Source organism: Schistocerca gregaria, chromosome X (assembly GCF_023897955.1).
Source record: "Schistocerca gregaria isolate iqSchGreg1 chromosome X, iqSchGreg1.2, whole genome shotgun sequence".
In the NCBI taxonomy this organism is placed as follows: domain Eukaryota; kingdom Metazoa; phylum Arthropoda; class Insecta; order Orthoptera; family Acrididae; genus Schistocerca; species Schistocerca gregaria.
In genome coordinates this window covers 486,195,169-486,209,701 of record NC_064931.1, presented here as the reverse complement: position 1 = coordinate 486,209,701, position 14,533 = coordinate 486,195,169, and positions in this window count along the sequence as shown.

The following is a 14,533-nucleotide window of genomic DNA, read 5'->3' as shown; positions in this document are numbered from 1 at the left end:
TAAAAGTTAAAACTTGTATTATTATTTACTTACGTATTTATATTGGTTAGACTAATAGAGGAACACATAAAGCAAATAAGGACCTGTGGCCGTCATTTTTCTTGTTCTTCCAGAACTGTTTCATCATCTCGCTATGCTTAGCTCGACGTTCATCTGTCCGCTTTCTTCTAGGTACCTTGGATTTGTCTTCTGATGAAATTTGCCAGCTGTAGACCTTACGACCGAAGACGTTTCGATCTTCGATGTGCGAAAGTGAGATTTTGGTATTTATTAGATCAATTTGGACCTGTTTTATCCAGAATGTTGTCGTTTTCAGTTTCTGTAAGTATGTCAAAATTTTCTTTGCTAGTCGGTTGTCATCTAGTCTCATGATATGTCAGCAGAATTTCAGTCGTCGTTTGCGGAAACCGGTGTCGATGTTGGAATATTTTTCTGTGACTGTGTGTGATTGTAGAAGGTATCTTTCATCGTTGTGTTTTGGGATAAAGATTTTTTTGGATGATTTTTCTTTCAGCCTTTTTCATATTTTCGAGGTCTCCTTCGTAATTAAGGTTTAGAATCTCGCTGGTGTAGAGTGTTTCAGGTTTGGTAACAGTCGTGCAGTGTCGAAGATTTTTGTTGATATTTTTTCTTTTTTTTCTTTTTGATGCTCGCAACTTTCCCATATACCTTTCACATTTTGAGTTCCCCTATTTTTGTCCTAATTTTTCTGTACCTATAGGCTCAATAATTTCTCCTATGTACTTGAAGTGGTTAGCCTCGTTTACTGTGCCATATTTTGAGATTAAATTTTGTGTTTTGACGTATTTTGTAGCCATGAATTCGGTTTTAGGAAAAGAAATTGGTCGTCCAACTTTCTCGGCACATTCTTTGGGAATTTCAATCTGACGAATGTTGTTTCTTCATCACCAGAAATGATCACGAGGTCATCAGCGAAGGCTAGACATTTGACGTCAATGTTATGCTTTTCTTTTCCTAGCCTGATGGGTCTCCAGGTGTTTCGATTTTTATGGGGTGGATCAGGAAATAATGTAGAGTAATATGGAGTGTATAATGAATAGAGCGCGTTCGAAAGGCACAATATAAAATTATTAAACATGCCAATATCAAAAAGGAATTCTCCACATATCATACACTCAAACGATCAACAAATACATTGTTCAGTAGACATCTGGATTCTATAGTCAAGCTTTCCGTAAACAGTCCCTCAATAAGCACTTGCGTAAGGTAAATGGGCGGAGCAATTGAGTACACACAATCTACCCCAGCCTGACTTCAGGAAATGGGAAACTACATTACAGGGGGAAGGGACAGCACTCAAATCACTTACGTATGAACACATGCAGGACTCCAATAAATTTAATCCACAATCTGCTGTTATTCAAGTGACCAGAAAGTAGTCGAGAGTGTCGGGGAGGCGCCTCAACACTCAAAACCGAAAAAGAGATGAAAATACTTAAATCTACAAGTGAAATTTTCCCCGTAGAAGTAGGTAGTCATTTTGCTCAGGATTATGTGCTTTACAAAGTGGATGGGCACACGGACCTGAAATGGTAGAAACCAAGACATGCCGTTGGCTGAAGGCTAAGATTAACATTATTTCCAATAAATTAAAACATGGGGAAACTAAGAGAAATTCACTATGCATGTAGATATTAGATTCTGTTGACACGCAGTCGACATGGATTTAGTGAACATCGATCTTGTGAAACATAACTAGCTCATTACTCGCATGAAGTGTTGAGTGCTATTGACGAGGGATTTCAAACTAATTCCGTATTTCTGGATTTCCGGAAGGCTTTTGGAACTGTACCACACAAGCGGCCTGTAGTGAAATTGCGTGCTTATGGAATATCGTCTCACTTATGTGACTGTATTCGTGATTTCCTATCAGAGATGTCACAGTACATAGTAATTGACGGAAAGTTATCGAGTGAAACAGAAGTGATTTCTACCGTTCCCCAAGGTAGTGTAATGGGCCATTTACTGTTCTTTATCTATATAAACGATTTGAGAGACAACCTGAGCAGCCCCCTTAGGTTGCTTGGAGATGACGCTGTCGTTTATCGTTAGTAAAGTCATCAGAAGATCAAAACAAATTCCAAAACGATTTACAAAAGGTATCTGTAAGGTGCGAAAATTGGCAATTGACCCTAAAGAATGAAAAGTGTGAGGTCATCCACATGAGTGCTAAAAGGAATCCTTGAAATTTGGGTTACACGATAAATCAGTCAAATCTAAATGCCGTAAATTCAACTAAGTACCTGGAAATTACAATTACGAACAACTTAAATTGGAAGGAACATATAGAAAATGTTGTGAGGAAGGCTAACCAAAGACTGTAATTTATTGGCAGGACACTTAGAAAATGTAACAGATCTACTAAGGAGACGGCCTACACTACGCTAGCCTATCCTCTGTTAGAATACTGCTGCGCAGTGTGGGATCTTTACTAGATAAAATTGACGGAGTACATCGAAAAAGTTCAAAGAAGGGCAGCACCTTGTGTATTATCGCGAAACTGAGGAGAGAGTGTTACTGAAACGATACAGCACAAAACAAAGGCGTTTTTCGATGTGGAGGAATCTTGTCACGAAATTCCAGTCACCAAACACTGCCGCATATCAAGGCACCAGAGGCACTTAAGATTCATGTAACGGATTCAACTGACTCGTTTCAAGATAGCTAGCTAGATATATAAATGTATGTATAAATATATATATATAGCCTGTAGGGGTTTTACGGTCGAAAGGTGGAACTAAAAATCTCTGGGCAAATTACAGTTTTTAATACTAACTGTAATAACAAAAGTAAACAGCGATTTTTCATCTATATTAACCCTAAGCAAGAGTATGGGAGCGAAGATTCTCGCGACTGTGATCAATTTGAGTAAAAGTCTTTTTAGAGGGTGTTTGCATTATTCTAAAATTTTTCAGTGCAATGTGAGACTCGTGCCACCTCTCATTATTCTATGCAGTCTCTTCCTCGACTGCGCCATCGGGAAATTCATTACAAAATGGAAACTACTTTTCGATGGCTACTTGCTACGGGCCGGAAAATGTTGGCCAGCAAGGTAGTTATTCTATGAATCATTCTAGAGGAATTTTCCGTGGTCTGACTGACCGTTCTAAGCTACTGGATCCAGACGCGTGAAAAACTAGCCTACTGTTGCGGAAGGCAACAACTCTATCGATCAGTACGAGACCAATTACCGCCACTAAGTGATGACTCAACAGAACGTGAGAGCTCCTCGTTAACAGCACGAGAAGTATTCGAGCAGGCAGACAGTCCCGACGAGCGGTTCATTCTACTCGCTGCTAGTGTCTGCGAGGTTACTTCGTATTGGGTGCACTTCGGTGGTGATGTCAGCACGTGGTAGCTCTGGCAATTTCTAAGCTGTAGGTGCATGCGGTTCCACACGTGCCTGGCGAGTCGAGGCTCTAATTAAAAGTATCGATTCCTGTTACGCACTTGTTGAAGGATAGTATGCCCATGGACAACAAAGAACATTCTGCTTACATTTAAAACACGTATCTGCATCTAGTTATGGCGTGTAAATAGTTCGAACCGTTCCATTCGTTATATAACCGAACGGACAGTGACATACACAAAAGGGAATTTTACATTTCGGACAATCGAAGAATCTATTTGTCCTGCGATCAACATTCAAACAATTGTTCGAAATTTCACGGAGTTTCCTAGCATCACTATCGGCTAGCGAAGTAATGATAAGTTTTTTTACAATAAAGTCGTGTGTACACACATGAGCAACTGAACTAGGCATCCCGCTTCCGCATGATGTAACGACTAGCACGCCCAGTCTCCCAGCTGACAGAGGAGATGCGCTGTGGCATGGACTATGTAATACAATAAAAGCGTTGGTAAGCCATGGTGAATCATGACCCCACAACCGCAACTCACAACTCGCGGAGGTATGGTGGAGCTAGCTGCAAAGCGTGCACATCTCGTTCGGTGCTTGCAGCTTCCGCATACTCCGATTGGTTAAACCACGGGACTATGTGGTCGCATATCTAGGAATCTCGAAAGCTAGGCTATCGGGGCCGGCCGGTGTGGCCGAGCGGTTCTAGGGGCTTCAGTCTGGAACCGCGAGATGGCTACGGTTGCAGGTTCGAATCCTGCCTCGGGCATGGAAGTGTGTGATGTCCTTAGGTTAGTTAGGTTCAAGCAGTTCTAAGTTCTAGGGGAATGATGACCTCAGATGTTAGGTCCCATAGTGCTCAGAGCCATTTTAACCATTTGAATTTAGGCTATCGGTTTCAAATACTGCCGATCTAAATGGAGAAGTGTGTACAACCCACTGCCGACCTCAGATGTTAAGTCCCATAGTGCTCAGAGCCATTTGAACCATTTGAATTTAGACTATCGGTTTCAAATACAGCCGATCTAATTGGAGAAGCCGCGGGACTGCTACGGTTGCAGGTTCGAATCCAGCCTCGGGCATGGATATGTGTGATGTCCTTAGGTTAGTTAGGTTTAAGTAGTTCTAAGTTCTAGGGGACTGATGACCTAAGATGTTAAGTCTCATAGTGTTCGGAGCCATTTGAACCATTTTTTTAAATGGAGAAGTGTGTACAACCCACTGCCGAGAATGCCAATGCCAGCTCATTGAACTACGAAAATATTCTTGATGTGGAATTATTAATTAATAAAAAGATTATAGTTTTACTATAATAACTATGTGCATGGGCTGAATAATTTAGTTACTTTAAATGAACGTCGATAATGTCGAAATAATAGTCAGCAGTCCAATTGGACGAACTTCTCTTCAAAATGGATTACAGCAGTGGCGTACGTAATCTACATCCGCTTATAAAAGTCTGGTACCCAATTTTTTATCGGTGCCTATGACACTAATATAACCCGTAATTATTGAATTTACGAGGACTATTCAAAAAGTAAAGTCCGATCGGGTGCCAAACGGAAACCACACCGAAAATTCGATGAAGCTTTGCCCAGATGTGTTACGCAGTGTCTCTAGTACGCCCGACGATAGCGTCACGTCGATCTTTTCTGTTCTGAGCGCACGGTGAATGCGTTAAGATGCCTACAACAATGGGAGCTCTCGCCAAGTACGAGGGCCTAATCAGAGATTTCGTCTGTAGTTATGCAGTCCATCTAGCATAACTGTCATGCCTTTCCTTCTTCATAATAATCTTGGCCGGACACTGCAGTAGCAATGAAGATGCTCCTACAGCGTTTACTCTTGGAAGTGTTTGATTACTCACCATACAGCCCCCACGTGGCTCTCTCTGATTTTCATCTCTGCTCAGATAAACCGCTGGCTATGAAGACAATATTCTTGCACAGACAACGAGCCAGTGTAAAGAGTTTGCGGAAAGCGCGGGCGCCTGCTTTCTATGACGAGGCTATGGGAAAGTTAATACAACGTTACGACATATGTCGGAATCTGAGCCTCGACTATATAGAGTAGTAGCGGGAAGTTGTAGCAAACTGTTAAAAATAACACATTTTTTATTTTCACAGGGGTTTTCATTTAGCGACCGATCGGTCCTACTTTCCGAGTAGCCCTCGTAGAATGCCTGGTCACTCAGCTCTTTAATTTTGACGGTGGTTACTGAAACGCTGAAATTACCTTCATCAAGATTATTCGTAGATGTTGCAACACACTATTTAGCTTCACAAATTGTTTTTACATTAATTAAGCATAACAGAAAAATAAAACTGTTAAACCGCTGAAACTTGTGTGTGTCAAATCTCATGGGACTTAACTGCTAAGGTCATCAGTCCCTAAGCTTACACACTACTTAACCTAAATTATTCTAATGACAAACACACACCCATGCCCGAGGGAGGGCTCGAATCTCCACCGGGACTAGCCGCACAGTCCATGACTGCAGCGCCTTAGACCGCTCGGCTAATCCCGCGCAAGCCGATGAAACTCACAGTAAAATATCAACAGTTGAAACAGTACCAAAATACAGTACACAAAGTGATCAACACCCAACCTTATAGATGTAAAAACAAATTTCATTTCATATTTAAATTATTGAGTGTCAGCATTCAACCTATATTTAGTTCCTTCAGATGAGAGACTACCACGCTGAAGGCCTGTTGCTATACAAACTGGCTGTTACTTCTGAATTTTTGAAGGGAAAATTCTGGGTATAGTTGAATTAAATTCTGTTACATATTTATGACGCTTGGCCAGGCCACTAAAAATGTTAGAATTAAGATCCCATTCCTGTTAATAATGCCATAGGTCAATAACTAATCTATCACACACAATCGACACTGGTACAAAACACTATATTATAGAAAAATTACTGCCTTTAAGGGAGTCAATGACTATTGCATTTTAAATTATTTATCACTCTAAGTGTCAGTTTGATGGTGCTGTTAGACGTTGAAATATTGTCTGCAGATTGCTCGCTGACAAGAAGCAATGGTGCAGAACTGCTCCATATGTGAACATTGTGACAACTCACTTCCTGTATCTTGCTCAAAGACTTAATGCTGCAATTTTTACTATTCAAATGGTACCTCAAGTAAGTGATCATTCGACGCGGATTAGTCTGCTTTACTTATTTTCATTCGCTTTAGTCATATGGTATTTTACTCGTACTTCACATTCTCAAAGGATATGTTTAGCTCAGAAACGCGCAGTTTGGGTGATAAGTGGTGTAAGTTCGCGAACCTCTTGTCGACCCCTGTTCACTAGTCTGGGTATTCTGACATTATATATATATATATATATATATATATATATATATATATATATATATATATATATATATATTACTGTCGTTTCTTGTTAACAATAACAACTTATTCCCGATATATGTTGATATTCAAAATGGTTCAAATGGCTCTGAGCACTATGGGACTTAACTTCTCTGGTCATCAGTCTCCTAGAACTTAGAACTACATAAACATAACTAACCTAAGGACATCTCACACATCCATGCCCGAGACAGGATTCGAACCTGCGACCGTAGTGGTCGCGCGGTTCCAGACTGCAGCGCCTAGAACCGCTCGGACACACCGGCGTTAATACTAGGCAGAAATCCAATTTGCATATGGATCACACTTCCTTAACTCTTGTGCGAAAGGGTGTGCAGTTTACTCCTGCATCCATTTTCAACAAGCTACCACAAGAATTCAAAAATCTTAAGAGTAATCCACGCGCTTTCAGATCTAAACTGAAGAGTTTCCTCATGGCTCACTCCTTCTATTCTGTCGAGGAGTTCTTTAAAAACGTAAGCTGATTCCTATGTTATATTGTTGATTGCGTTTACTTAAACATATTGATTGACGTTTTTGGGTTTATAAACATTTTATTTTATCTGTTGCTACTTTTATGTTGTAATTTCATGTACTGCCACGTTCCATAAGCTTGGAGATTTGATCTTCAGTTTGGCCCTATGGAACTAGACGTGTAAATAAGTAAATAAATGTGCAGAGGTATAAACTGTAGTCAGAGTTTTTTCTCTGGTCACTGCAGCCCACTTGCGAGAAGCTCACTCACACAGTAAAACCACACCCCGCCAATGTACGCGAGCGTAGGCCGGCATTTACGAGCCTGTCCTGCGGCACACACCTGCTGCTACCAACGAGTCCAGTGGTTGAATACTTTCTCTCGTTACTAACGCGCATCTACGCTGTCCAAGTTTTGAAGCCATTGTTAAGAATACGTACAAGTCCTAACCATTACTGTTCTTTTTCGCCGGGTATCTCAGTGATTACAATGGTCACACAATAACATTAGATGTACTACTTGATTAAAGAATTCTTCATCCATAGGGATAGGCTGCCCGTAGGAATGGTGGGGCGTGAGGAGAAGGGAAGGAGGGCTGCTTTTGACTAGAAAACAATGCACATGATCCGTGATCGAATGAGTAGCTGATCCGGTAAGAGATGATGCCAGAAGTATCAGGGGCACCATCCAATTCATTTTAAACCTCTCGTCACGAAAATATCTACATCACTTTCTTGAATAAAAACCAATTCTAGAATTCATCGCTTTATTTGGTACTGGCACCCTATAACGTGTACCACGTCATATCACCTTACATGACGTTTTTCCATGTCTGGAACGTCCAGTAGGAGTGTCTGAGATGTACGACAACCAGAAGGCATATCTGGGGCGGTGGCTTCATTGCCCCATAGCGAGGAAGTGGTTCTGCATTTAGAGCAGTGCACCGATAGATACTTGACAAAACAAACACACACACACACACACACACACACACACAAATACGGAACTACTCAGGGCAGTTGACCCTTGTAGCGCTCTACATTCATACTCATAAATGAAGGATAAATGCATAATGTGGTGCCACAGAACGTGGCACTACACAAACTGGCGCTAATAGCATTGGCACATAGGGAACACACACGACACACATCTGTAAGTCCACGGTATTGGTGAGAAAACCGTCCCGAAACACAAGTGCTACAAAACGGCACTGTTTCCTGCGGATGTACCCCGACATCAGTATGGGGTATGTTCATCATGCACACGTAAACAGGCCGCACAACGGATTTGCATACTCTGAATCTGTTGGTCGAGCAGCTGCTGGGGTATAGCATCCCATTTCTGCACCAGCGCCTGTCGGAGCTCCTGAAGTGTTGAGAGGGTTTGAAGACGTACAGCGATACGTCGACCGAGAGCATCCCAGAAGTGCTCGATTGGGTTTAGGTCTGGAGAACAGGCCACTTCATTTGCCTGACAGCTTCTGTTTCAAGGTACTCCTCCACGGTGGTAGCTCAGTGGGGCCGTGCGTTATCATCCATCAGGAGGAAGGTGGGACACACTGCACCCCTGAAAAGGCGGACATATTGGTGCAAAATGGCGTCACTATACACCTGACCTGTTACAGTTCCTCTGCCAAAGACAGGCAGGGGTGTACATACATCAATCATAATCCCACCCCACACAATCAAACCACGACCTCCATACAGGTCCCTTTCAAGGACATTAAGGGGGTTGGTATAAGGTTCCTGGTTGACGCCAGATGAAAACCCGGCGAGAATCACTGTTCAGACTATACCTGGACTCGTCCCTGTACATAACATGGGATCACTGTTCCAATGGCCATGTACTGTGTTGTTGACACCAGGCTTTACGGGCTCTTCTGTGACCAGGGGTCAGTGGAATGCACCTTGCAGATCTCCGGGCGAATAAACCATGTCTGTTCAGTCGTCTGTAGACTGTGTGTCTGGAGACAACTGTTCCAGCGGCTGCGGTAAAGTCCCGAGCAAGGCTACGTGCAGTACTCCGTGGCTGTCTGCGAACACTGATGGTGAGATATCGGTCTTCTTGTGGTGTTGTGCACTTTGGACGTCCCGTACTGTAGCGCATGGACACGTTTCCTGACTGCTGGAATCGTTGCCATAATCTTTAAATCACACTTTGTGGCACGCGGAAGGCCCGTGCTACGACCTGCTGTTTTGACCAGCCTTCAGTCGCCCTAGTATTCTACCCCTCATAACGTCATCAATATGTGTTCTTTGAGCCATTTTCAACACACAGTCACACTAGCACGTCTGAAAATGTCTGCACACTTACTCGCTTCACCGTACTCTGATAGGCATCAACACACCTCTGCGTATGTGGACTGCTGTCAACACCACCGTCCGACGACCACAGGTCAAATCCACCGCATGGTTATACCCCGAGGTTATTTAAACCGGTAAACCGCCCACCAGAGCGTTGTTTCACCATGTATCAGCATTATCCTTAATTTATGAGCATGAGTGTAGTTCAGGCATAGTGTTACTAGCGGCATGTGTGGCTACGTTCATTGTGCGACCAATCTTATCTCTCAGACTTCATTTTTCCACTGACATCGAGAGTCCTCTATTATGGTTACATGCAATATCTAATAAAAAGTGTCTGGACACCCTAGGTAATGCGGACTTAATACTGCATGTCAAGAGAGGCGAAACTGCCAGTTTAAAAGGCGGAGGAGAGTGTTGTGTTGTCAGTACAGAAGCAGTAAGAGCAAAACGCCTCAGTCAGGAGAGCTCAGTGACTTCGAACATCGACTAGTCATTGGATGTCATCCGAGAAACAAATCCATCATGGGTATTTCAATCATTCTAAGGCCGCCCGAGTCGACTATAGGTGATGTGACTGAAGGGGAAAATGCAAAGAAGCAACAACAACTCAATCAACACAAGGCAAACATCATGTACTGACAGACACGACCCATCGTGCATAGCGGAGAGTATTCTAAAAAATTGCATGAAATCAGCCGAAGGAATGACATGTGAATTCGTAAGTGCTAAGCGCAGTCAAGCTAGCACAGTGATTTATGGGAGTAAAAAAAAAGTGGGTTACAATATCTAGTGGATCCTCATTACCCACAGATTTCTGCAGTCCAAATCAACGCTTCAGATAGTGTAGAGGACGACGCCACTAGGCAGTGAATGGCTGGAAACGAGTGGTTTGGAGTGATGAATCACGCTACACCCGATGGGTTGGGTTTGGGTTTGGCGAACACCCGGAGAGCCCTATCTTAGGGTATAGATGTGTTTATCGTAGTTAGCGTGTTATCTCCTTATTGCGCTTAAGTGAACGCTAAATGTGGAGGGTATGGACACATTGTACAGGAATTGTATACTACGTACAGTAGATGAACAATCCGGAGAAAATGATTGTTTGTATAAACAAGGTAGTGCACCCTGCCATAATGAAACAATTGTAAGGAAATGATTTGTGGACAATGACACTCCTGAAACGGACTGGTCTGCCCAGAGTTCCGACCTGAACCTAACAGAACACCTTTGGGACGAGTTAGAACATCGACTCCACTCCAGACCCCAGAGTTCATAACTACCTTCTCTGAATTCGGCAGTTGAGGAAGAGTGGGCTGCCATTATTCCACAGACTTCCTCGCACCTCGTTGAAAGTGTCCACAGTTGTGCTGAACTGTCATAAAGGCGAAGGATGGACTCACCCCATAATGAAGTCCACTAATATGCTTCTGGATACTTTTGGTAAGACGGTATGTTTATATTGAAGCGTTCTCACTACGGAACATTTTTTCGTTGTTTCTTTGGCAGGACTACAATAGATTCTGTACTTGTACCCTACTATCTTCGTATGGATGCTCTCTATCTAATTCCTAGCGGTAGTGTGTTTGGTGAAAGCTGAAATTAAAACCTCATTTTATGAACTGGAATTTGCAAAATAAATGTATTTCAGCTTCTCATCTGTCGCCTGGATAACACCATATTTAGTAGTACATATATGATGGAACTACATTCGTTCATCGCTCTGCAGCACTCTACAACATTTGGTATGTTCAGCGCAATGCTTTTGGGGGTTGGTTTGCAGCTTACCAAAGCCTCGTACGTTTGTGGATGACAGCTGTTATGAAGGAATAACCAGGGTATGAAATTTTCAACCCCACATGAGGTTTAATTCGCAAGACCGTGCTGAAAAATAATGCCTACAAATTTCTTATGTGAAAACTGTTAAAGCTTTTTAGTTAAAAGAAACGCTGTCACCATCGTACATCTTTATTCTTCATGTCTATATATTTATTTCTCAACGTAGTCACCCTAGTGATGTTTACATTTCTCCCAACAAGAGCGCTCGCTATTTGTTATTACCGTCACTGTGGAATATTTTACGTTGTTGAAGAAGGCACAATCTCACCTCTGCTCTCACCGCTTCATTACTACCTAAATGAAGTCCTTCGAGGTGTTATTTTGGTTTTGGAAACAGATGAAAATTGGATGGAGCCATGTCGGGACTGTGTGGAGGATGATCGATGACAGTGAACCCAAGGCCTCGGATTGATGCAGATGTCGCAGTGCTCGTGTATGGCCTGGAATTGTAATGCTGAAGGACAGGGTGTTCATGCGTGGAGGAACTCTTCGAATTCGAAACTCGATTACAGCACGCTGTTTCTCACGCACTGAAATAGTTACGTTACATACCCCCACGTTACACGCTAAGGTTTCAAGACTTCTGGCGGCAGAGGGCTGCAAATATGTAGACATGAAGAATAAAGATGTAGAACTAAATAACGTTGATATTTATTTAAGAGAACCTCAAGATATTTCACATAAATAACTAGGAGGTATTACTTTTCAGCGTGCCCTCGTAACTTTGAATGATTAACAATGAAAGGTACGTCATATCAAACTATTGGCACCATTGGCATATGGAAAGAATTAAGCATTAAGCTTTATTTAAGTGAAAGTTCTATGCAGTGTGACTACTGCATTTTTTGAAATATACTCTAAGATAAAAAAAAGACGTACCACAAAGGAATTATCTTAATAGGAACAAAATCAGTAGGTGTGATGTACCTTCACAGACAAACAAATGACAACAATTCCAGAAAAATTAGATAATTTAGTCAAAGAAAGAGATTCACAAATTGAGCAAGTCAATAACGTCTTTGGTCCACCTCTGGCCCTTATGAAAACAGTTATTCGTCTTGGAATTGATTGATAGAGTAGTTGGGTGTCCTCCTGAGAGTTATCGTGCAAGATTCTGACCAATTGGTGCGTTAGATCGTCAAAATGACGAGGTGGTTGGAGGACGCTGCCCGTAATCTTCCTAACTTTCTCAATTGGGGACAGATCCAGCGACCTAGTTGGCCAAAGCAAGGTTTTTAAAACACGAAGACAAACAGTAGAAACTCTCGCCGTATTCGGGCGGCATTATCTTGTTGAAATATAAGCCCAAGATAGCTTGCCATGAAAGGCAACAAACCGGGCGTAGAATATCGTCCACGTACCATTGTGATGTAACGGTGCAGCGGATGACAACCAAAGGGGTCCTGCTATGAAAAGAAATGGCATCTCAGACCATCACTCCTGGTTGTCGGGCTGTATGGAGGCATCAGTCTGGTTGGTATCCCACCGCCGCCCACGGCGTCTCAGCATACGTTATCGCTTGTCATAAAGGCTCATTTCGAAGCAGAACTCATCACTGAAGACAACTCTACTCCAAGAAATGAGATTCTAGGCTGAAGACGCTTTTGGACACGCTCCGATACCAACCACAACGTCATAAAATAAGGGCATCTTGACCTACAAAACATCCTTTCACTTTCAGTCCGAGAAACTTTCTCTATGCCACCGTAGTTACGAGACACATGGCAAGACAATCAAGAGTGATGGTCTTCTTTTCATAGGAGGAGCACGTTGGCTGTTGTCCGCAGTACCCTTACAACACAGCGGTACATTGACGATAATCTACGCTCTGTTTCGTTGCCCTGCACGGAAGGGCATCTTAGGCTTAGATTTCAGCAAGATAATGACCGCCCACACACGGCGAGAGTTTCTCCCGCTTATCTTCGTACTTGCCAAACCCTATCTTGGCCAGCAAGGTCGTCAGATCTCTCCTCAATTGAGAACGTTTGGAATATTATGGGCAGTGCCCGCCAGCTATCTCGGGCTTGGACAGAATTTGGGACGATACCACTCAGGAGGACATCCGACAACTACCAATTTATGCCTAGCAGTAACTGCTTTTATAAGGGCCAGAGGTGGACCAACGCGTTATCACCTCGCTGAATTTGTGGAGCTCTTACATTTGAATAAACCATCCATTTTTTTCTGTAATTATAATCGTTTGTCGGTCTATGAGACTTATATCCGCCACTTCACGCAGTCGAAAGACTGGGAGTAAGTGCCCGTACACTAAGAAAGATAAATCCGATTGCATCTGTCAGAAATGCTCTGTGGCACAAATAGGGTTATTCTAATTGAGTATCTTTCAAAGGGTAGAATACAGGCTGGTCAATATCACTCAAGTATTCTGAACCAACTTATTTCTTTAAAAAAAAAGTGTGGTGAGGACTGGATTCTGATGGAAAAAATTCTCTGAAAAAGACAAATCACCTGAATCTGAAATACGAACTGCACTAATATTCAGTCTTCTCGCCTGATTTCACACACTGACTTTCTGTTGTTCTTACACATAAGGAAATTTGCGCTTGGAATGTGTTACCGTTTCAATGATGAGGCTATGTCTGCTGTTGAAGGATATTTCAGGCCGTCTATTGGTGGTGGTTAGTGTTTAACGTCCCGTCGACAACGAGGTCATTAGAGACGGAGCGCAAGCTCGGGTTAGGGAAGGATTGGGAAGGAAATCGGCCGTGCCCTTTCAAAGGAACCATCCCGGCATTTGCCTGAAACGATTTAGGGAAATCACGGAAAACCTAAATCAGGATGGCCGGAGACGGGATTGAACCGTCGTCCTTCCGAATGCGAGTCCAGTGTGCTAACCACTGCGCCACCTCGCTCGGTTTCAGGCCGTCTAGAACCATACTTCATAGTTGGGAAATATAATTCACCAGAAAAAACACTACGTTATAAAATAAGGGCATCTTGACCGACAAAACATCCTTTCACTTTCAGCCCGAGAAAGTTTTGCTGTGCCACCGTAGTTACGAGACAGATGTTCACAATAGCTTGCTAAAATTGTATTTGAATGATTGACAAAGCTTCCTGTAGGACTTCGTGGTGGTTTTGAGAGCTAAGTCTCGGTGTCAGCGGAATCTCAGCATGTAGCTCTTAAGTGATT